The 21,282-nt window shown below is 48.4% G+C and overlaps 1 protein-coding gene across 5 annotated transcripts in view; it reads right to left on the bottom strand.

Annotated features, from left to right (window-relative positions):
- The window catches only part of ARHGEF18 (Rho/Rac guanine nucleotide exchange factor 18), a 120,398-nt gene that overhangs the window by 67,593 nt on the left and 31,523 nt on the right, over positions 1-21,282 (bottom strand). For 3 of the 5 annotated variants that reach the window (XM_035287459.3, XM_078360362.1, XM_035287457.3), the window contains exon 1: positions 10,283-10,410. The exons of the other annotated variants lie outside the window; for them this stretch is intronic. The gene's annotated coding sequence lies outside the window, so the exon portion shown is untranslated. Of the gene's footprint in view, positions 1-10,282; positions 10,411-21,282 lie in introns of those variants that run through there. 5 annotated transcript variants of the gene reach the window in all.

The raw sequence follows: 21,282 nt of genomic DNA, 5'->3' as shown, positions 1-21,282 counted from the left end.
GAACGTGGACTTATTTGGAAAAACGGCCTGGGCAGAGGTCATTAGTTAAGGATCTCAGGATAAGATTTCAATTTAAGGTGGGCCCTAGAGCATATGGCTGGTGTCTATGTAGAGAAGGGAGAGGAGGGTGTAGAGACACAGATACAGAGAGGAAACATACACACAGGTGAAGGCCACATGACCACGGAGGGTGTGGAATCACGTGACCATGAGCCAGGGAATCCCTGAGGCCACTTTTTAGAAGTTGGTAGAGGCAAAGAAGAATTGTGTCCTAGCGACTTAAGACGACCCTGCCGAAACCTTCAGTTCAGACTTCTCCAGAGCTGTGAGAAAATGCATTCATGTCACTTTCAGCTGCTACGTTTGAGGTAATTTGCTACAGCAGCCCTGGGGAAGGAATATTGTTCTTAGAAAGTCACAGCTGTGAACTGTATCGTGAAGGGCTTCGACTTTCCTAAACATTTTCCTCCTCTATGGCACGATGGCTCTGACACTGAACTGTGTGACCCATTAGTAAGTCATAAAAAACATTTTTTTTTTTTTTTTCTGAAAAATAAAACAGAAAACAACAGAGTGGAGGCTGGGTACAGTGGCTCACACCTGGAATCCCAGCACTTTGGGAGGCTGAGGTGGGAGGATCGCTTGAGCCCAGGAGTGCCAGATCAGTCTGGGCACAGTGAGACTCACTCTCTACAAAAAAAAAAAAAAAAAAAAAAAAAAAGAAAGAAAGAAAGAAAGAGAGAGAGAATGACACAACACATCTGAGAAAGCTGGGCACAGTGGCTCACGCCTGTAATCCCAGCACTTCGGGAGGCCGACCCCAGCGAATCACCTGAAGTCAGGAGTTTGAGACCAGCCGGCCAACATGTATTTTTAGTCTCTACTAAAAATACAAAAAATTAGCCAGGCAGAGTGGTGGCCACCAGCTACTGGGGAGACTGTGGCAGGAGAATCACTTGAACCCGGTAGACAGAGGTTTCAGTGAGCCACGATCATGCCACTGCACTCTAGCCTGAGTAAAAGAGTGAGACTCCACCTCAAAAAATAAAATAAAATAAAATAAAAACAAAAATAAAGCATCCAAGTCTGTCGCACACAATAAAGATGAGTACTGTTTGGTAACACTTTGCATCCTATTATTGTATGTATAACCATTGGGTCATGGTATAAAATGTTCCGTTTTTGGTCTAAACAAAATGCACCCATCTGAAGGAGCTACAAGAGAATACTAGAGGCAGCCGGCAGGTGCAGTGGTTCACGCTTGCAATCCCAGCACTTTGGGAGGCCGAGACAGGTGGATCACGAGGTCAGAAGTTTGAGACCAGCCTGGCCAACACGGTGAAACCCCGTCTCTACCACAAATACAAAAATTAGCTGGGCATGGTGGCAGGTGCCTGTAATCCCAGCTACTTGGGATGCTGAGGCAGAGAATTTCTTGATCCCAGGAGGCAGAGGTTGCAGTGAACCAAGATCGCACCATTGTACTCCAGCCTGAGTGACAGAGCAAGACTTTGTCTCAAAAAAAAGTCCTAGAAGCCCCTGTTTTCAGGCCCAACCATCAGGCAAACCTTCCAGGACGACAGAAAGCTACCCTCATGCTAAAATCCTCCAGGACTGGGAATGTTCAGATTGGATTAGCTGCACGATCTATCTAAAAGGCCTTTGGGTTTCTACCTAACTCTGTTTCTGCTTTTCGTGACTTGACAACAGTTGTCCAGATCAATTTGTATTTACAGGACAAAAGAGAGCCCAGGACAAGAAGCCCCTCAAGCATCTAACTGGCTCCCTAGAGCCAGGACAGTGAAGGGATCAACAGTCAGCACACAAGGTCAGGTCAATTGAGTTAAATGGCCCCAGGTCAGCCTATACCTGCCTCTGGCAAGGTGCCCCTTACTATTCCTTCAAATTTCTTCTCACGGATTACAAGTAACTAGGCCAGGTGCAGTGGCTCACACCTGTAATCCCAGCACTCTAAGAGGCTGAGGCAGGAGGATCTCTCTCTCTTTTTGTTTTTTCTTTTTTCTTTTCTTTTCTTTTTTTTTTTTTGAGATGAGGAGTCTCCCTCTGTCTCGCAGGATGGAGTGCTGTGGCTCAATCTCAGTTGACTGCAACCTCCACTGCCTCCCAGGTTCAAGCAATTCTCTTGTCACAGCCTTCCCAGTAGCTGGGAATATGGTGCCAGTCACCATGCCTGGCTAATTTTTGTATTTTTAGTTGAGATGGGAGTTTCACCATGTTGGTCAGGCTGGTCTCGAACTCCCGACGTCAAGTGATCCACCCGCCTTGGCCTCACAGTGCTGGGATTACAGGTGTGAGCCACTGCACCCAGCAGGAGGATCTCTTGAGCCCAGGAATTTAAGACCAGCCTCGGCAACACAGCAAGTATTCATCTCTAAAAATAAAAATAAAAAATTAGCTGGGCATGGTGGTGCACAACTGTAGTGCCAGCTACTCAGGAGGATGAGGTGGGAGGATCGCTTGAGCCCAGGAGGTCAAGGCTTCAGTGAGCTATGATTGCTCCAGCCTGGGCAACAGAGCGAGACCATCTCAAAAAGAAAGATAGAAAAAGCTAATTTTAGGCAACAGTGTGAAGGAACCTTGCAATCGTTATGGTAAGTAAAAGAAGCCACATGAATACATCAAGTATACTGTCAGATTCCATTGACATGAAGTCTGGAATAGACAGATCTAGAGACAGAAAATAGGCTCGTGGCTGCTGGGGGCTGGGAGGATAGGGGAATGGGCAATGAAAGCTAAGGGTGTGGGCTTTTCTTAGGGGTGACGGGAATGTTGTCAAATTAAACAGCGGTGACAGCTGCATGACTCTGTGAACACAGTAAAAACCACTGAAGAGGCCGGGTGTGGTGGCTCACGCCTGTAATCCTAGCACTTTGGGAAGCCAGGGCAGGGGGATCACCTGAGGTCAAGAGTTCGAGACCAGCCTGACCAACATGGTGAAACCCCATCTCTACTAAAAACACAAAAACTAGCTGGGCGTGGTGGTGAGCACCTGTCATCCCAGCTACTGGGGAGGCTGAGGCAGGAGAATTGCTTGAACCCAGGAGGTGGAGGTTTCAGTAAGCTGAGATCATGCCACTGTACTCCATCCAGCCTGGGCTGCAGAGTGAGACTCTGAAAAACAAAACAAAACAAAACATTGAACTGTACACTGTAAAAGGGTGAATTTTATGGTATGTGAATTATATGATCGCAATTTTAAATAGCAGCAGCTGACCAAGAGGGCTTTCCGGGTAATGTCTAGGCCATATCTGCCTCGAGGCTCTCACCTAGTCACACTGGATGGCACAGACACACTTTGTACCTTCTCCTACGTGGTCCTACGTGGCAGGGACCAGCAGATGGGCATGCTGCCATCCTCCTGTGCATTAGGTGATTGAGGAATGTCAATAACCTAGCCCCACACCACTTACAGGGCAAGCTGGTCCCCTTTCCTTTAGGGTTCTCTTAGCTTTGCCCCTAGCCTTCCTGCTACTCAGTCTCAAACTGTTCCTTAAAATTCTGTCCCATTGCCACTGTGCTTCCAGTTCTTATCCCATCTCTTCCTCTCTGTGTAACTGCTTTATTGACATAGAATTCTCATACCACACAATTCACCCTTTGAAAGCGCCCAATTCAATAGTTCTTAGTATATTCACAGAGTTGTCCATCTATCATCACAATCTCCTTTATTTTACTTTTATTTATTTATTTTGAGACGGAGTCTTGCTCTGTTGCCCAGGCTGGAATGCAGTGGCAGGTCTCAGCTCACTGCAACCTCCACCTCCTGGGTTCAAGCAATTCTCCTGCCTTAGCCTCCTGAGTAGCTGGGATTAAAGCCACGTGCCACCATGCTCAGATAATTTTTGTATTTTAGGTACAGACAGGGTTTCACTATGTTGGCCAGGCTATTCTCAAATTCCTGACCTTGTGATCCACCCACCTCAGCTTCCCAAAGTGCTGGGATTGCAGGCGTGAGCCACTGCACCTGGCCTACAATCAATTTTAGAATGCCTTCATCACCCCAAAAAGAAACCCCATTCCCTTGGGCATCATTCCCCACTCTGCTACCCCAAGCCCCTGGAAACCATGAATCTACTTTATGTCCCTGTGGATTCAGTTGTATACATTTCATATAAATGGAATCATACAACAGGTAGCCTTTGGGGACTGGCTTCTTTCAATGAGCATGTTTTCTTTTAGGTTTATCTGTGCATCAGAACTTCTTTTTTATGGCCAAGTACTATTCCACAGCATGGCGGGACCACATTTTATGTATCCATTCCTCAGCAGATGGACATTGAGGTTGTCTCTGCTTTCTGGCTATTTGGAATCATGCTCCTATGAATATTCCTGTAAAGTTTTTGTGTGGACCTGTGTTTACATTTCTCTTAGGCACCTACTGAGGAACGGAATTGCTGGGTCCTATGTTAAGCTTTTGAGGAACTGCCTGTTTCTCAAGGTAGCTGCACCAACCTGTATTCCCACCAGCAGCGTATGAGGGTCCCAATTTTTCCTTCTTCCCATCTCTCTTAGGGACAGTTACAATGGCTCATGTCTGTAATCCCAGCACTTTGGGAAGCCAAGGCAGGCAGATCACTTGAGCAGGAGTTCAAGACCAGCCTGGGCAAGATGGTAAGATCCCTGTCCCTCCAAAAAATAAAAGAAATTAGCCAGGCGTGATGGCTTACACCTGTGGTTCCAGCTATTTGGGAGGCTGAGGTGGGAGGATCACTTGAGCCCAGGAGGTTGAGGCTGCAGTGGGCTATGACCATGACACTGCACTTCAGCCTGGGCAATCCAGCAAGACCCTAACTCAAAAACAAACCAAACCTCACTGGTTAGGAGTCCCCAAGTGGACATCACAAAGGGTCACACGGACACACCATTGGTCACCACTACCTGGCATTGTCAGCGCCACAGAGCTGACCCCCTTGCTGCCTCCAGCACCCAAGGATGCTGAAATCCTTTGTTCTACATTCTATCTGGTCCATCACTATCCATTTCACCCTGGATAAGGGGACAGTCGAGTCCGGTAATCCCTACTGTGGATAACTTCCCAACCTACTCTTGTTTCTAAATTCAATTTTGTTCTTCAAATGAACCTCAGCAAATTAGAGGTATATCCATACACAGTGTGTAACTGGGATGTCCCTGTATGCAAGATGGTGCTAGATGCCTGCCAAGTAATTTGACATGGTCCTCCCCTCCTTCCATCCGACACTGCAGTGAGAGAGCACCTGCTCAGAACTCCTTTTCATTTTAAAATATTTATTTATTTATTTATTTAGAGATGAGGTCTTCCTCTGTTGCCCAGGCTGGAGTGCAATGGTGTGATCACAGCTCTCTGCAGACTTGACATCCCAGGCTCAAGCAATCCTCCCATCTCAGCCTCCTAAGTAGCTGGAACCACAGGTGTGAGCCACCAACCTGGCTAGTTTTAAAATCTTTTGTAGAGATGGGATTCTTGGTGTTACCTAGGCTGGTCTTGAACTCCTGGCCTCAAATAGTCCTCCTGCCTCAGCCTCCCAAAGTATTGGGATTCCAGGTGTGAGCGCTGTGCCCAGCCAATTTTTGTTTTCATTTTTGATCTGAGACTTTCTCCAGACCAACTCCCTCTTTTCACTTTCTCTCCTCCTGAAACCCACACATAAGGATGATGACCTGAGCCAGGTATGGTGGCCGACACTTGTAGTCCCAGCTACTCAGGAGGCTGAGGCAGGAGGATCATCTGAACCCAGGAGTCAGAATTTAGCCTGGACAACACAGCAAGACCCTATCTCTTTAAACAAACAATAATAAGAATTAAATACTAATGACAAGTTGCTTAAATCTGTGAATTTACTGAAACACGCTGAATGATAGGCTTTGCAAGGTGAATTTTATGCTCTGCTAATTATATTTCAGTAAAGCTCCTATATTATATTTAAAAGGTGACATGAATTTAAAATGTAACCATCCACAATGTGTTAAATGTGTACTGTTAGTGAAACCTTTAGAATACACACACACACACACACACACACACACTCATATATATAAAACCATAAATCAGGGTATCAAGCTGTTCACAGTGGCTCACACCTATAATCCCAACACTTTGGGAGACCAAGGTAGGAGAATCGCTTGAGCCCAGGAGTTTGAGACCAGCCTGGGCAACCCTGTCTCTAACACACACAAAAATACAAAAATTAGTTGGGCGCTGTGGTATGCACCTACAGTCCTAGCTCCTCACCCTGCTTGAGCCTAGGAGGTGGAGGCTGTAGTGAGCTGTGATCCACCACGCTCTCCAGCCAGGATGACAGAATGAAACTATCTCAAAAAAAAAAGAAAGAAAGAAAGAAAGAAAGAAAGAAAGAAAGAAAGAAAGAAAGAAAGAAAGAAAGAAAGAAAGAAAAAGAAAATCAGTGTATCTACTACTTTGAACATACTGAACATGACGAGAATACAACTCTATCCTCAGTTCAAACTATGACTCTACCGCCGAAAAAGCAGAGACGCAAACTAATTTAGTTCACATGCAACTTAATTTGCATCATAAAAATGAGAGCTGCTGTCAGTGAAAGTTCTCAGAGAACATTATTTTACCAGTTCCCCTCCCTTGCCCTATCAGCCAGTCCTCCTCCAAAAAAATTCCTCCAGGCAGCTGCTTCCACGGGTGCTGTTTTGCACGTAGAGAGAGGATTTTCAAAACACGGTAGCTCTTGACCATCTCGGGGGCAAGTAAAGTTTACCTAACAAATAACAGAGAAACAGCGATCGGCTGGACATAATATAAGGTGTCTTGGCTTTTAAATTATTTTCAGAGAGCTGGCAGTAAAAATGTTTTGAAAGTCGCAGAGTTTGAAAAGATGGAAACATGACCCAGGATGAGTGAGCACGAAGGCGACCTTGACACTGGATCAGAACTATGTTAAACATGCGGTAGGTAAACACCCAGGGAGGTGCAGCCAGTCACCACGGGCCTGGCCGACAGAGGGCAATGGCCTTGAAGCGCTAATTCCTACCGTGTGACAAGAATGAAAATTATACCACAGCTATGCCAGAAACAATGTATGTGCCACTTCCCCTTTCAAAGTGGGGACATTCTCAAGTCGATTTAAGCAAAAAGGAGAGAAAGAATCAAGGAATTTCTTTTCTTTTCCTTTCTTTCTTTCTTTTTTTTTTGCTTTAGAGACAGAGTCTTGCTCTGCCACCCAGGCTGGACTGCAGTGGCACATATCTCAGCTTACTGCAACCTCCACTTCCCAGGTTCAAGTGAGTCTCCTGCCTCAGCCTCCCAAGTAGCTGGGATTACAGGCATGCGCCACCACACCTGGCTATTTTTTATATTTTTTGGTCAAGACGGGGTTTCACCCTGTTGGCCAGGCTGGTCTCAAACTTCTGGCCTCAAGTGATCTGCCCAGGGTGTTGGGATTACAGACACGAGCCATGGCGCCCCATCTCTTTTCTGCTTCTTTAAGGTACGCCATTTAAAATGAAATATGGTCGGGCACAGTAATTCATGGGTATAATCCCAGCACTCTTGGAGGCTGAGGTGGGCAGATCACCTGAAGTCAGGGGTTCGAGACTAGCCTGGCCAACATGGTGAAACCCTGTCTCTACTAAAAATACAAAAAATTAGCTAGGCATGGTGGCACATGCCTGTAATCCCAGCTATTTGTGAGGCTGAGGCAGGAGAATCACTTGAACCCGGAAGGTGGAGGTTGCAGTGAGCCAAGATCATGCCACTGCACTCCAGCCTGGGTGCCAGAGTGAGATCTTGTATCAAAAAAAAGAAAAAATAAAAATAAAAATAAAATACACTTTGAAGTATATATACACCACAACATGGGTAAATCTAGCTTACTAACAGATGCAGCAGTTCACATAGTTCTCATTTTTGTGGTGAGAGGACTTATAACATCCACTCCTCTTGCATTTTTCAGGAATACATCATGTTGTATGCGATAAATACATATACTGTTATTTGTCAGTTATAAAAAAACAAAAACCATAGGCTGCAGCAGGTCATGTCTGCAATCCTAGCACTTTGGGAGGCCAAAGTGGGAGGATCACCTGAGTCCAGGAGTTCAAGACCAGCCTGGGCAACATAGCAAGACCCTACAAAGTTTTTAAAAAGTAGCCAGACATGGAGGCGTGTGCCTGTAGACCGAGCTATTTGGGAGTTTGTGGCAGGAGGATTATTTGAGCCCAGCAGTTCCAGGCTGTCGTGAGCTATGATTGTGCTATTGCATTCCAGTCCAGGCAACAGAGCGAGACCCTGTCTCTAAAAAGAAAAAAAAAAAATTGTTTAAGTAAAATCACACACTAATTTCAAAAGAAAACAAAAGTGAAACAAGCTATCCAAAATGAAAACAAAGTAACATTTACAAGAATGAAATGTATCATGCCTTCTGGCTGTTTGGTCTTTTTTGCTCTAGAACAAACATCTTCTTTTTTTTTCCTCAGAAGGGCTTGTTGACCTACAGAAATAGCAAACTACTGATAAAGCGTAAACCATGAGCTGGTCCAAAAAACATGTGAGATGCTCAAATTTTCCAAACTCTTTATTACTTGGAATGTTAACCCAAACATGCAGGCCTGGGAGCATTCACATATGCAAAGGGCTTGTAACCCTGATGGAAAGGTTGCCATATGCCAGACGCTTCTGTTATGCACCTTACACACATTATCTCATAGAAACTCCAACCAATCCTTATTCCCATTTTAAAGATGGGTAGACTGAAACTTAGTGAAGTTACACAGCTAGCAGGTGGTGGAACTGGGACCAGAAACCAGCTCAGATCTGACCTCGAGCCTGTGCTCATGCTCCTTACACTTCTTTTTTTTGAGACGGAGTTTTGCTCTTGTTGCCCAGGCTCGAGTGCGATGGCCTGATCTCAGTTCACCACAACCTCCACATCCCAGGTTCAAGTGATTCTCCTGCCTCAGCCTCCCAAGTAGCTGGGACTACAGGCATGTGCCACTATGCCCGGCTAACTTGTATTTTTAGTAGAGACGAGTTTCACCGTGTTGGTCAGGCTGGTCTCGAACTCCTGACCTCAGGTGATCCACCTGCCTCGGCCTCCCGAAGTGCTGGGATTACAGGCATGAGCCACCGCACCCGCCGCTCCTGACACTTCTTATAGCTCGAGGATTAATCATTCACTCAGACACCTGCCAAACTTATCCCTTGACCAATGGGCTGACCACACTGTCCTGAACTCTCTCTCTTGTCAACGGGAAGAGAATGGGGCCCTTCCAAGCTACTGGCTGGAGTTTCATCTTCGCGAAAACAAGGCAAAGGGGGAAAAGTTGTGTTGGCTGCTTTGCTTCCGTGGTAAAACTTTAAGAATGTTTTGAACCCTGTGGTCCAGGCTTTAATCTCCATAAAGCAAGAGATAAGGGGTAGATAGCTACAGCAAAACACTCAAGGGCTAGTCGAATTAACACAGGAACAGAAAATCAAATACCGCGCTTTCACGCTTGTAAGAGGAGCTAAACCTTGGGTACTCATGGACACAAAGAAGGCAACAGAAACTGGGCTCTACTACTGGGGAGGGAGAAAGGACGGCAAGGGTTGAAACACTAACTATTGGGTACTATGCTCAGTACCTGGGGGACGAGATCAATCGCACCCCAGACCTCAGCATCAAGCAATAGATCCGGGTAACACACCTGCACATGTCCCCCCTGAATCTAAAATAAAAGCTGACATTTAAAAATGTAAAACAAAACGAATCATGCAAGCACCAGGGGAAAGCTTCTCGTTCCGGTCCGCAATCAAAGCACCAGCTGAGCTCTTACACAAGAGAGAAACTAAAACCCAAGGCACAGATAGTTCTCCTGGTTTTGCACGCAAACGCTCCCGGCCAAGGAGGGCTGTCTGCTCCGGGGTGTGAGGGTTCTCCCGGGAGGCCTGAAATATGACGGTGCTGAGTATTGTGGTGGGTTCCACTCCATCCCTGTTCCTGCCCCGGGCGCTCCTGGGGCGCGAGTGACCTCTCCTCTCCTCTTCTGGAGCAGGGTAAGCCGCAGCACCCCAGGGCTGGCTGGGGCTCAGACGGAGCCGGCGGGCATCGTCTGCAACTCTGCACCCTGCAATTGCCGCCTAGAGCCTCCATGCATTGAAGGAGCAGCCTGAACCCCAGCACCTGTTTGCCTGCCTGGAGGAGTCCCCCAGGAGCCGGCAGGAGGCCCGAGGCACCCCCGGGGGTCCGGCGCCACAGGCTACCCCCTGAAGAGAACGAGGGCGCCCTCCTGAGCCCCGTTTTCTTTAGGACCGCCCCGCCGCAGCCCTCACCTCGGCCCGATCGCCCGCAGGCCGCTCTCCTACCGCTGGTCTGCCACTCTCGCAGCCGCCTCCACCGCCTCCGCCCGGCCCCTCCGGATCCGCAGTAGCCGGCGGCCGGGAGCCGGAAGCGGGAAGCCGCGCAGGGAGAGCGGCGCATGCGCCACCCCACCTCGGAGGCGGACCAGAGGGCGTGACCCGGAAGGAGGCGTGCCCTCGAGGGCGGGGCGCTTTCGGGGTCGCCTGGAAGCGGGCACGGGCACCGGAGCGGGACGGTGCTCGCGGCAGGGGTGCGGGCGTCCTTTGAGGGGCGAGTCAGCGGGGTTGGGGGCGCTTTTTGAGGGAGATCCATGCGAGCCTGGCTATCAGTAGGGTTGGGGGTTCTGAGGGGACAGCGGGGTTGAAGGGATCCAGAAGAAGAGCAGCAGGGTTAACTGGGGGTTTTGTGGGGTTAACGGAAGCCTGGGTGATTAGTGGGGCTGGGGAGGGAGTCCTGAGGAGGACAGCGGGTTGGGAGATTTCAAGGGGGAGTACAGTACAGTTAGGGGGACCCTAAGGGAGGACAGCGGGGTTGGGGGGACTCCGAAGGAGAACAGCGGTGTTGGGGAAACCCCGAGGAAGGACAGCGGGGTTGGGAGGACGCTGAGCGAGGACCAGTGGGGTCAGGGGACACCGAGGGAGGACAGTGGAGCTAGCAGTGTTTCGGAGGAATCAACGGATGCTTGGAGGGATTGTCAGTGGGCTCCTAGAGGGGTGCTGGGATTGGTGCACAGGCACCCCCGGTGATGGGGAGTCTTAGCGGGAGAGTCCAAGAAATGCAGAGGGCAGGGTCCCTCACCTGAGAAAAAGAGGCTGAATCAGGCAGAGGCGGTAGAATCACTTCAGCCCAGGAGTTCAGGACCACCAGTCTCGGCAACGTAGCAGGACCCCATCTCTACAAATCATTTTTAAAATGAGCCAGGCGTAATCGCGCCTGCCTGTGTCCCAACTCCTCCAGAGGCTGAGGTGGGAGGATGACATGAGCTTGGGAGGTCCAGGCTGCAATGATCATGAGCTGTGGTCATGCCACTGCACTGCAGCCTGGGCAACACAGTAAGACCTTGTCTTAAAACAACAACAACAAAAAGAGGCAGCATAGACTTCAGACAGACGGGTCTGGGAAAAATGAATCATATACCTCTCCGGTGGCCTCAGACACTGAAACATATGTACCCATCAGATCCCCTAAACACAGATACCATCTGCCATCAGATATGCAAAATAGGCTTCCAGGCACCCGCAAAATATGTCAGACACTCCACATAGGTCCAGCAGTGACTTCCAAACACACACTAGGTATCCCCAATACAGATGCTGTCAGATACCCTCAAACAGGTGCTGAGGGTCTGAAACACATTCACTTCCACACAGGTGCTGTTTGAAGATGTAGTCAGGCCAGATGCTGCCCTGAGCACCAGCAGCCTCTCAATTGCCATCAGACACCCCAGCCTTGAGGCTGCCTGTCTAGTCCAAGTCTCCCACAGGGGAGGCAGTTGAATAGCAACCAGGAGTCAAGCAGAGCAGCTCTCATCAAGGTTGACTGGTCAGACAGGCCCAGAAGATCCCTCCATGGACAGGCGAGATGGCTCATGCCTGTAATCCTAACACTTTGGGAGTCCGAGGAGGGAGGATTGCTTGAGTTCAGGAGTTTGAAACCAGTCTGGGAAACCTAGCATGACCTTGTCTCTCTTTTAGAAAAAAGAAGGTTTCCCCAAACCAAATCACTTCAAAACATGCACAATATGTTGTTGAGAGTCCACCATTCAGAAGCTGGGCGGTGCTGTCCCCAAATGGACCAGACTTCAGCTTAAGTCCAACCTTCATGGTCCAGAGGAAGGGAACGTGTTCAGGGAATTGGATGTCCCAGAAATGCATGAAGTAATTCATCAGGCACCCTACTGCAGCTGAGGTCAGAAACCCCAACATGGGGTTATGGAATTATGTCATGGAATTACATAATTTCATTATGATGGATGGGTAGCTGTTACTTCGCTGAGTAGCTATGGCTTTTGGACTTAGAGGCATGACTCTTATTTCTTTGTCCTTTTCTTTTCTTTTCTTTTTTGAGACAGAGTCTTGCTCTGTCACCCAGGCTGCAGTGCAGTGGCACCATCTTGGCTCACTGCAGCCTCCACCTCCTGTGTTCAAGCAATCCTCCTGCCTCAGCCTCCCGAGTAGCTTGAATTACAGGTGTGGGCCACCAAGCCTGGCTAATGTTTGTATTCTTTTTAGTAGTCAGGGTTTCACCATGTTGGCCAGGCTGGTCTAAAACTCCTGACCTCAGGTGATCGGCCCACCTCAGCCTCCCAAAGTGCTGGGATTACAGGCATAGGCCACCATGCCCGGCCTCATTTATGAGTCTTTATCATGGGCCAGGGGCTCTAAGAGCTAAGGAGACACAGGGAGCTTAGGCCCAGAGCAGGGTTTTCTCAGTCTTGGCACTTGCTGGATAATTCTCGGTGGTGGTAGCAAGTGTGTTCTCCTATGCACTGGAGGGCGTTTGGCAGCATCCCTGGCCTCTACCTATTAGATGCCAGTGGCTCCCCTGGTCCTGAAAAAAAATGCCATCAGTTGTTTCCTTGGCTGAGAGCAACTGGGCTAAGAGACATTCAGACACTCATCTGGCCTAATTCAGACTTCTTGGAGGAAGTGGGCCTGTGCTTTGTCTTAAAAGGATGAGTAAGAGTTAGGTGGGAGAGGGAGTTCCAGGAACAGCGCTGGATGAGCAAGGTAGTACGAACAACTACAAGACTTCAGGGTTGCTGGACTGTGGAGTCTGGGGATCCTGAGCAGTGGGAGAGAAACATGGAGGGATAGGTGGGGTCGAATCATAAAGAGCCTCAAAGGTCGAGGCCTGGGACAGGACTGTCTGGCGTGGTATGTGGTGTCTGTTCTCTGAAAAGCATCCCGACTTTATCCTGGAGACCCACCTTCTCTAATTACCTGGAGTGTGACTCATTCTCTGTTCTGTTTGTTTAACTTACTGTGAGGCTATTTCCTCCATGGGATTTTTTTTTTTTTTTTTTTTTGAGATGGAACCTTGCTCTGTTGCCCAGTCATGTCTGGCTTTGAATACCTTTGAAAGCAGGTAGGCCTGTGGCAAGTTATACCTTGGAAGGGCCTTTCTCAGCCTGCTGGGAACAAGACACAGGTGTTCTGGCCCCTGCGTGCCTCCTGACACAGGTGGGGAGGGGGTTGCGGTCAGAGAACAGGGTTAGGGTCTCTGATTTATTTTATTAACTATTATTATTATTATTATTGAGATGGAGTTTTGCTCTTGTTGCCCAGGCTGGTGCAATGGCAAAATCTTGGCTCACTGCAACCTCCGCCTCCCAAGTTCACACCATTCTCCTGCTTCAACCTCCCGAGTAGCTGGGATCACAGGCCTGTGCCACCACACCCAGCTAATTTTTTATTTTTAGTAGAGATGGGGTTTCTCTATGTTGGTCAGGCTGGTCTCGAACTCCTGACCTCAAGTGATCCACCTGACTTAGCCTCCCAAAGTTCTGGGATTATACGCATGAGCCACCATGCCCTGCTATTTTTATTTTTGCAGTTTTGCAGAGGCAAGGTCTGTGATTTAAATGTTACCTTTGCCTCTTTCTGGCAAAATTATTTTTTGTTATTGTTAGACAACAATAACAAAAAATAATAAAGAGAATAATGGCTCTTCCTTCCTTCCCTTTCCCTCTCCTCCCCTCTCTCCTCCTTCCTCCCTTGGGGGGGGGGAAAAAAGAAAAAAAAAGGAGGAGGATGATTATGATACAAGATACCATTGCCTATATGTACCAGCCAAGTGCTACCCACATCATTTTTTTTTTAGATGGAGTCTTGCTCTGTTGCCCAGGCTGAAGGACAGTGGCATGATCTTAGCTCACTGCAACCTCTGCCTCTCGGGTCCAAGGGATCCTCCCACCTTAGCTTCCCAAGTAGCTTGGAATTACAGGCATGCACCACCATGCCCTGCTAATTGTTTTGTGTTTCTAGTGGAGACAGGGTTTAACCCATGTTGGACAGGCTGGTCTCGAACTCCTGACCTCAAGTGATCCGCCCATCTTGGTCTCCCGAAGTGCTGGGATTATAGGTGTGAGACACCGCACATGGCGTTTACCCACATCATTTATTTTTTCTTTTTAGGGACAGGGTCTCACTCTGTGGCCCAGCCTAGAGGACAGTGGCAGATCATAGTTCACAGTAGCCTTGAACCCCTGGGCTCAAGCAATGCCCATCTCAGCCTCCCGAGTAGCTAGTATTATAGGTGAGTGCCACCACACCTGACTAACTTTTAAACATTTTTTTGTAGAGGTGAGGGTCTCACTATGTTGCCCAGTCTGGTCTCAGACTCCTGAGCTCAAGGGCTTCTCCTGCCTCAGTCTCCCGAAGCACTGAGATGACAGGCATGAGTTACCACACCTGGTCCCACATCATTTCTTATACACAAACTCAAATCTTTCTTCATCTCAAAGGATTGTCCAGCAAATCAAAATCAAATGATGTCTCCAGGAGAAAGCTTAATTCCCACCATCCTGAGTGTGGCCTGGATGTCATGACTTGCTTTCTTCCTTTTTTTTTTAAATAAAGATGGGGTTTCACCATGTTGGTCAGGCTGGTCTTGAACTCCCGACCTCAGGTGATCCGCCCACCTTGGCCTCCAAAGTGCTTGGATTACAGGCATGAGCCACCACACCTGGCCGTCATGACTTGCTTTCAAAGAATAGAGAAGAGCAAGTGAAAAGTAGTAACTTTGGAGATGTCAACTTCACTAAGATGAAGACTGACATCTCCAGGCATGTCCTGTGGATAGCATGTACCTCCTGATTTGATGAGACAAGAGAATTCTAAAAACCCACAACCCTTGGCTATTCTAATTTTTCTTCTTTTTCTTTTCTTTTCTTCCTTTTTTTTTTTTTTTTTTTGAGACAGAGTCTTGCTCTGTTGCCCAGGCTGGAGTGCAATGGTGTGATCTCAGGCCACCACAACCTCCGCCTCCCGGGTTCAAGCGATTCTCCTGCCTCAGCCTCCCAAGTAGCTGGGACTACAGGCGCATGCCACCACACCCAGTTAATTTTTGTATTTTTAGTCGAGACAGGGTTTCACCATGTTGGTCAGGCTGGTCTCAAACTCCTGACCTTGTGATCTACCTGTCTCATCCTCCCAAAGTGCTGGGATTACAGGCATGAGCCACCATGCCCAGCAAACTTGCTCTGTAATACTGCAAACTCAACTCTGCCAACCAAAGATGTAGCTTGAGCCAGACACAGTGGCTCACGCCTGTAATCCCAGAACTTTGGGAGGCTGAGGTGGGTGTATCACTGGAGGTCAGGAGTTCAAGACCAGCCAGGCCAACGTGGTGAAACCCCATCTCTACTAAAAAAAAAAAATTAGCCAGGTATGGTGGCACACACCTGTAATCCCAGCCACTCAGGAGGCTGAGGCATGAGAATTACTTGAACCCAGGAGGTGGAGGTTGCAGTGAGCTGAGATCGTGACACTGCACTCCAGCGTAGGTGACAGACGAAGACTCCATCTCAAAACCGAACAAAACTAAAAACAAAGATGTAGCTTGGGAACAAACACAGATAAAGATGACAGTTAAATGAACAGGTGAGCCCATCCTGCAACAAAACGTCATCTGCAGACTGTGAAATGTAAATTTCATAGAATGTTACACTTATAGATATGTCACTAAATACTTATTTTCAACTATTTCCAAATGTAGAAAGCCCACACTATCCTCAGCTTTCGACTTATAAAACAAACAAAAACCAAAAACCAAAAAACCGGTAGTGGACTGCAGTTCGCCAGTCCCTAACTTAGCAAATTGTTGCCAAACTTTTCTGAGGTTGCGTGTTCTATTCGCAGATCTGATGAAAACCCTGGCCACTCTGCTCTTTCTAGAAAAATGCAGGGACACCGCAAATGTGGCACACAACTTGAGGGTGTCTGAAAGCTCAGAAGGGGATTCTGGAGGCTGTCCCGCCCAATTCTCCCAGCTCAAGCAGGACCCGTCTCTGCAGCGTCCCCAGTGGAGAAGGCATTCTGGGCAGCAGTGGGATCTTCCGGGCTCACAAAGGGGCCACCGAAGCCTGTCTGCCCTGAGAAGAGTCTAGCTGGAGGCTGGATTTGCAGACAGCAAATTCAGCTATCAAGTGACAAGTGACAGGGTCCTCCAGTGATGACTTAGACGGGGGCAGGCATGCACATTTGTATGACCTACAGAGGGTTCCGACAGACCTCTTCTGCCTCCACTTCAAGCACACTGGCCTTTCTGCTGCCTGGGGCGCATTACTGCCCTAGGACCTTTGCCCCTATGACCTGGAATTCTCTTCCCTACAGACCCACAGGGTCCTTTTCCCAGATCCTCCACATTCTGGATTCCAGTGTCACCAATTTGGAGAGGCTATCGCTGGACACCTGAGGGAGAGCCGTGGTCCTCATCTGGGGGTAACTGCCTTCCTACCCTGCCACTATAGGACATGGGGCAACTTGGACATCATATCTAGGGATGCTCCTGCCACCAAGTGGGTGAAGGCCATGGATGGTGTCCAACCTCCTCCCAGGCACCCGGTGGCCACACACAACAGCCCCAAATGTCAGTAGTGCTGAGGTTGACACACTGTCTAATCACTGTCTCCTTTCCTAACTTCATGTTTTCCCTTTGTCTTTTTTTTTGAGATAGAGTCTCACTCTGTCACCCAGGCTGGAGTGCAGTGGTGTAATCTCAGCTCAATGTAATCTCTGCCTCCCAGGCTCAAGCTATCCTCCTGCTCCAGCCTCCTAAGTAGCTGGGACTACAGGCATGCACCACCATACCAGGCTAATTTTTTTTTTTTGAGACAGAGTTTCACTACTGTTGCCCAGAATGGAGTGCAATGGTACAAACTTAGCTCACTGCAATTTCTGTGTCCCATGCTCAAGCGATCTTCCCACCTCAGCCTCCCAAGCAGCTGAGATTACAGGCATCCACCACCACACCCAGCTAATTTTTGTATTTTTAGTAGAGTCAGGGTATCACCACGTTGGCAAGGCTGGTCTTGAACTCCTGACCTCAGGTAATCCACCTGCCTCGGCCTCCCAAAGTGCTGGGATGACAGGAGCCAGCCGGGCAGACAGTCCCTAATTTTTTGTATTTTTAGTAAGATGGGGTTTCACCATCTTGCCCAGGCTGGTCTCGAACTCCTGGGCTCAAGCGATCTGACTGCCTTGTCCTTCCAAAATGCTGGGATTATAGGTGTGAGCCATCACATCCAGCCAACTTCATGTTTTTTCAAAACACATCTTGTCACCTTTACATTCCCCATTTATTTGTTTACTATCTGCTTTGCTTTACTAGAAGGTAAGCTCCTCAAGGCAGGGATTTTCATCTGCTCAGTACCTCAAAGATTGCCAGGAATGCAGTAGGTGATTAATAAACATAGATATATTTTTGAGACAGGGTCTCAGTCTGTCACCCAGGCTGGAGTGCAGGGATATGATCCCAGCTCACTGCTGCTTCGAATTCCTAGGCTCAAGCAATTCTCCCACTTCAGCCTCCTGAGTAGCTGGGGCTACAGGCACACACCACCACCCCTGGCTAATTTATTTTTATTTTTTTGTAGTGACATGGTCTTGTTATGTTGCCCAGGCTGGAGTGCAGAAATGTGATCACTGCTCACTTCTACTTCGATTCTGGGTTCAAGCAATCTTCCCACCTCAGCTTCCTGAGTAGCTGGAACTACAGGGGTGTGGCACCATGCCAAGCTAATTTTTATTTTTTATTTATGAGATGGAGTCTCATTCTGTTATCCAGGCTGGAGTGCAGTGGTGAGATCTCTGCTCACTGCAACCTCTGCCTCCTGGGTTCAAGCAATTCTCCTGCCTCAGCCTCTCAAGTAGCTGGGATTACAGGCATGTGCCAGCATGCCCGGTGAATTTTTGTATTTTTCGTAGAGACTGGGTTTTGCCATGTTGACCAGGCTGTATCTCAAACTCCTGAACTCAAGCGACCTGCCTGCCTCAGCCTCCCAAAGTGCTGGGATTACAGACATGAACCACCATGTGTCCAGCCCAAGCTAATTTTTAAAAAATGTTTTTTGTAGAGACAGAGCCTCACTCTGTCACCTAGGTTGGTCTTGAATGCCTGGCCTCAAGTGATCCTCCCACCTCAGCCTCCCAAAGTGCTGGGATTACAGACATGAACCACCGTGTGTCCAGCCCAAGCTAATTTTTAAAAAATGTTTTTTGTAGAGACAGAGCCTCACTCTGTCACCTAGGTTGGTCTTGAATGCCTGGCCTCAAGTGATCCTCCCACCTCAGCCTCCCAAAGTGCTGGGATTACAGGCATGAACCACCGTGTGTCCAGCCCAAGCTAATTTTTAAAAAATGTTTTTTGTAGAGACAGAGCCTCACTCTGTCACCTAGGTTGGTCTTGAATGCCTGGCCTCAAGTGATCCTCCCACCTCAGCCTCCCAAAGTGCTGGGATTACAGGCATGAGCCGCCATGCCTGGCCTCCATAACTATTTTTGAATGAACAAATGGGGCTTATAAGACCTCCTACAAGGAGATGTTGTCCCAATTAAGTGAGAAAAAGCACCTAGCATATAGTACATGCTCATTAAATAGTGGCGTTTTCATTCATTCACTCACTCATCCATCCATTCATTCTACAGTTACTTGTTGAACTCCTACTGGGTGTGTGTGTGGTTTTTGTTGTTGTTGTTTTGTTTTGTTTTGTTTTTTGACTGCGTTTCAATCTTGTTGCCCAGGCTAGGGTGCAATGGCTTGATCTCTGCTCACTGCAACCTCCACCTCCTGGGTTCAAGCAATTCTCCTGCCTCAGCCTCCCAAGTAGCTGGGATTACAGGTGCCAGCCACCATGCCCAGCTAATTTTTTTGTATCTTTAACAGAGATGGGGTTTCACTATATTGGCTAGGCTGGTCTCGAACTCCTGACTTCAAGTGATTCATCCAACTCAAACTCCCAAAGTGTTGGGATTACAGGTGTGAGCCACCCTGCCTGACTGGGTGTTAGTCTTCATGCTAGGAACTAATGACTTAGATAACAGTTGCTAACTGGGGTGGGGGGTGGTCACTGAGGCTAAGATGAAGACGCGCAGTCCAGAGTAAAGTCCCAGCCAGGCAGAGTTCCCAGATGGCTACTTTGGGCTGCTGTGGGGTCTCTCTTCCCCAAACTACTCCTCCGGCACTGACTGGGGTTCAGGTCCTGCAGGAACTACACACAGGGATTTCCACGTGATCAGTGCGGATAATTCTGGAGCAGACCCAAAAGGACAAACTCCCCCTTTTCAGGCTGTGATTCCGGCCTCAAACTACTCAGAGTGCCTCTTGGAGTGAGACCAGCAATGTTTTAAAAGGACCGTGGGTTGAGCATGGTGGCTCATACCTGTAATCCCAGCACTTTGGGAGGCCGAGGTGGGCAAATCACTTGAGGTTAGGAGTTCGAGACCAACCTGGCCAATATGGTGAAACCCCATCTCTACTGAAAAAAAAAAATTAGCCGGGTGTGGTGGGGCATGCCTGTAATTCCAGCTACTCAGGAGGCTGAGGCATGAGAATCGCTTGCATCTGGGAGGCAGAAGTCACAGTGAGCCAAAATTGTGCCACTGACCTCCAGAATGGGCAACAAAGTGAGACCCTGTCTCACACAAGCAAACAACAACACCACCAAAACAAAGAAAAGGGCCGTGGACACCAAAGGCACAGTCTGATTGGTAAGTTTCACCGGAGCAGCAGTTCTCAAGCAGGTATGATTTGCCTCCTGAGGCGTTTGACAGTGTCAGGAAATACTTTCTTTCTTTCTTTTTTTTTTTTGAGACAGAGTTTTGCTCTTGTTGCTCAGGCTGGAGTGCAATGGTGCGGTCTCAGCTCACTGCAACCTCTGTCTCCCAGTTCAAGCAATTCTCCTGTTTCAGCCTCCTGAATAGCTGGGATTATAGGCTTCAAGCTAATTTTTGTATTTTTGGTAGAGATGGGGTTTCGCCATGTTGGCCATGCTGGTCTTGAACTCCTGATCTCAAGTGATTCACCTGCCTCGGCCTCTCAGTGTTGGTATTACAGGAATGAGACACCACCCCCAGCCAGGAAAGACTTTTGATTGTCCCAATTGGAGTGAGAGGGGTTGCTATTGGCATTGGGTGGGTCTAAAGGCCAGGGATGCCAGTCAACATCCTACAATGCATAGGAGAGGCCCCCATGATAGAAAATGATTGGGTCCCAAATAGGTCCACGGCATTGAGTCTGTGAAACCTGCCTACCAGCAGCAAAGAGCAAAGTAATGGCATACGAATCACTCTGTGTTCTCGTCCAAATACAGATTCTGTTTCAGTCCATCTGGGATAGGACCTGTGATTTGGTATTAAAAGTTCCAAGGTGGGCCAGGTGCAGTGGTTCATACCTGTAATCCCAGCACTTTGGGAGGTCGAGGTGGGAGAATCACTTGATCTCGGGATTTTGAGACCAGCCTGGGCAGCATGGTGAAATGCTGTCTCTACAAAAAAAACTAGCTGTGTGTGGTGGCACACGCCTGTAGTCCCAGCTACTTGGGAGGCTGAGGTGGGAAGATCACTTAAGACTGGGAGACAGAGGGTACAGCAAGCTGAGATTGCACCACTGCAGTCCGGCCTGGGTGACAGAGCCAGGCCCTTTCATCATCATCATCAAACAATCCCAGGTGGGCTAGCCATGGTGGCTCATGCCTGTAATCACAGCACTTTCGGAGGCTGAGGTGGGAGGATACCTTGAGCTCAGGAGTTTGAGACCAGCCTGGGCAACATAGCAAGACCCTGTCTCTATAAACAAACAAACGAAATTAAACATTAGCAGGGTGTAGTTACATATGCCTGTGGTCCCAGCTACTTGGGAGGCTGAGGTAGGAGGATTGCTTGAGCCCAGAATTCCAAGGCTGCAGTGAGTTATGATCACACCACTGAACTCCAGCCTGGACGAGAGAGAGAGAGAGATAGACAGAGAGACA

The sequence above is a fragment of the Callithrix jacchus genome, chromosome 22 (genome assembly GCF_049354715.1).
Source record: "Callithrix jacchus isolate 240 chromosome 22, calJac240_pri, whole genome shotgun sequence".
Taxonomy (NCBI): Eukaryota; Metazoa; Chordata; class Mammalia; order Primates; family Cebidae; genus Callithrix; species Callithrix jacchus.
This window is presented reverse-complemented; position numbering and strand designations above follow the sequence as displayed.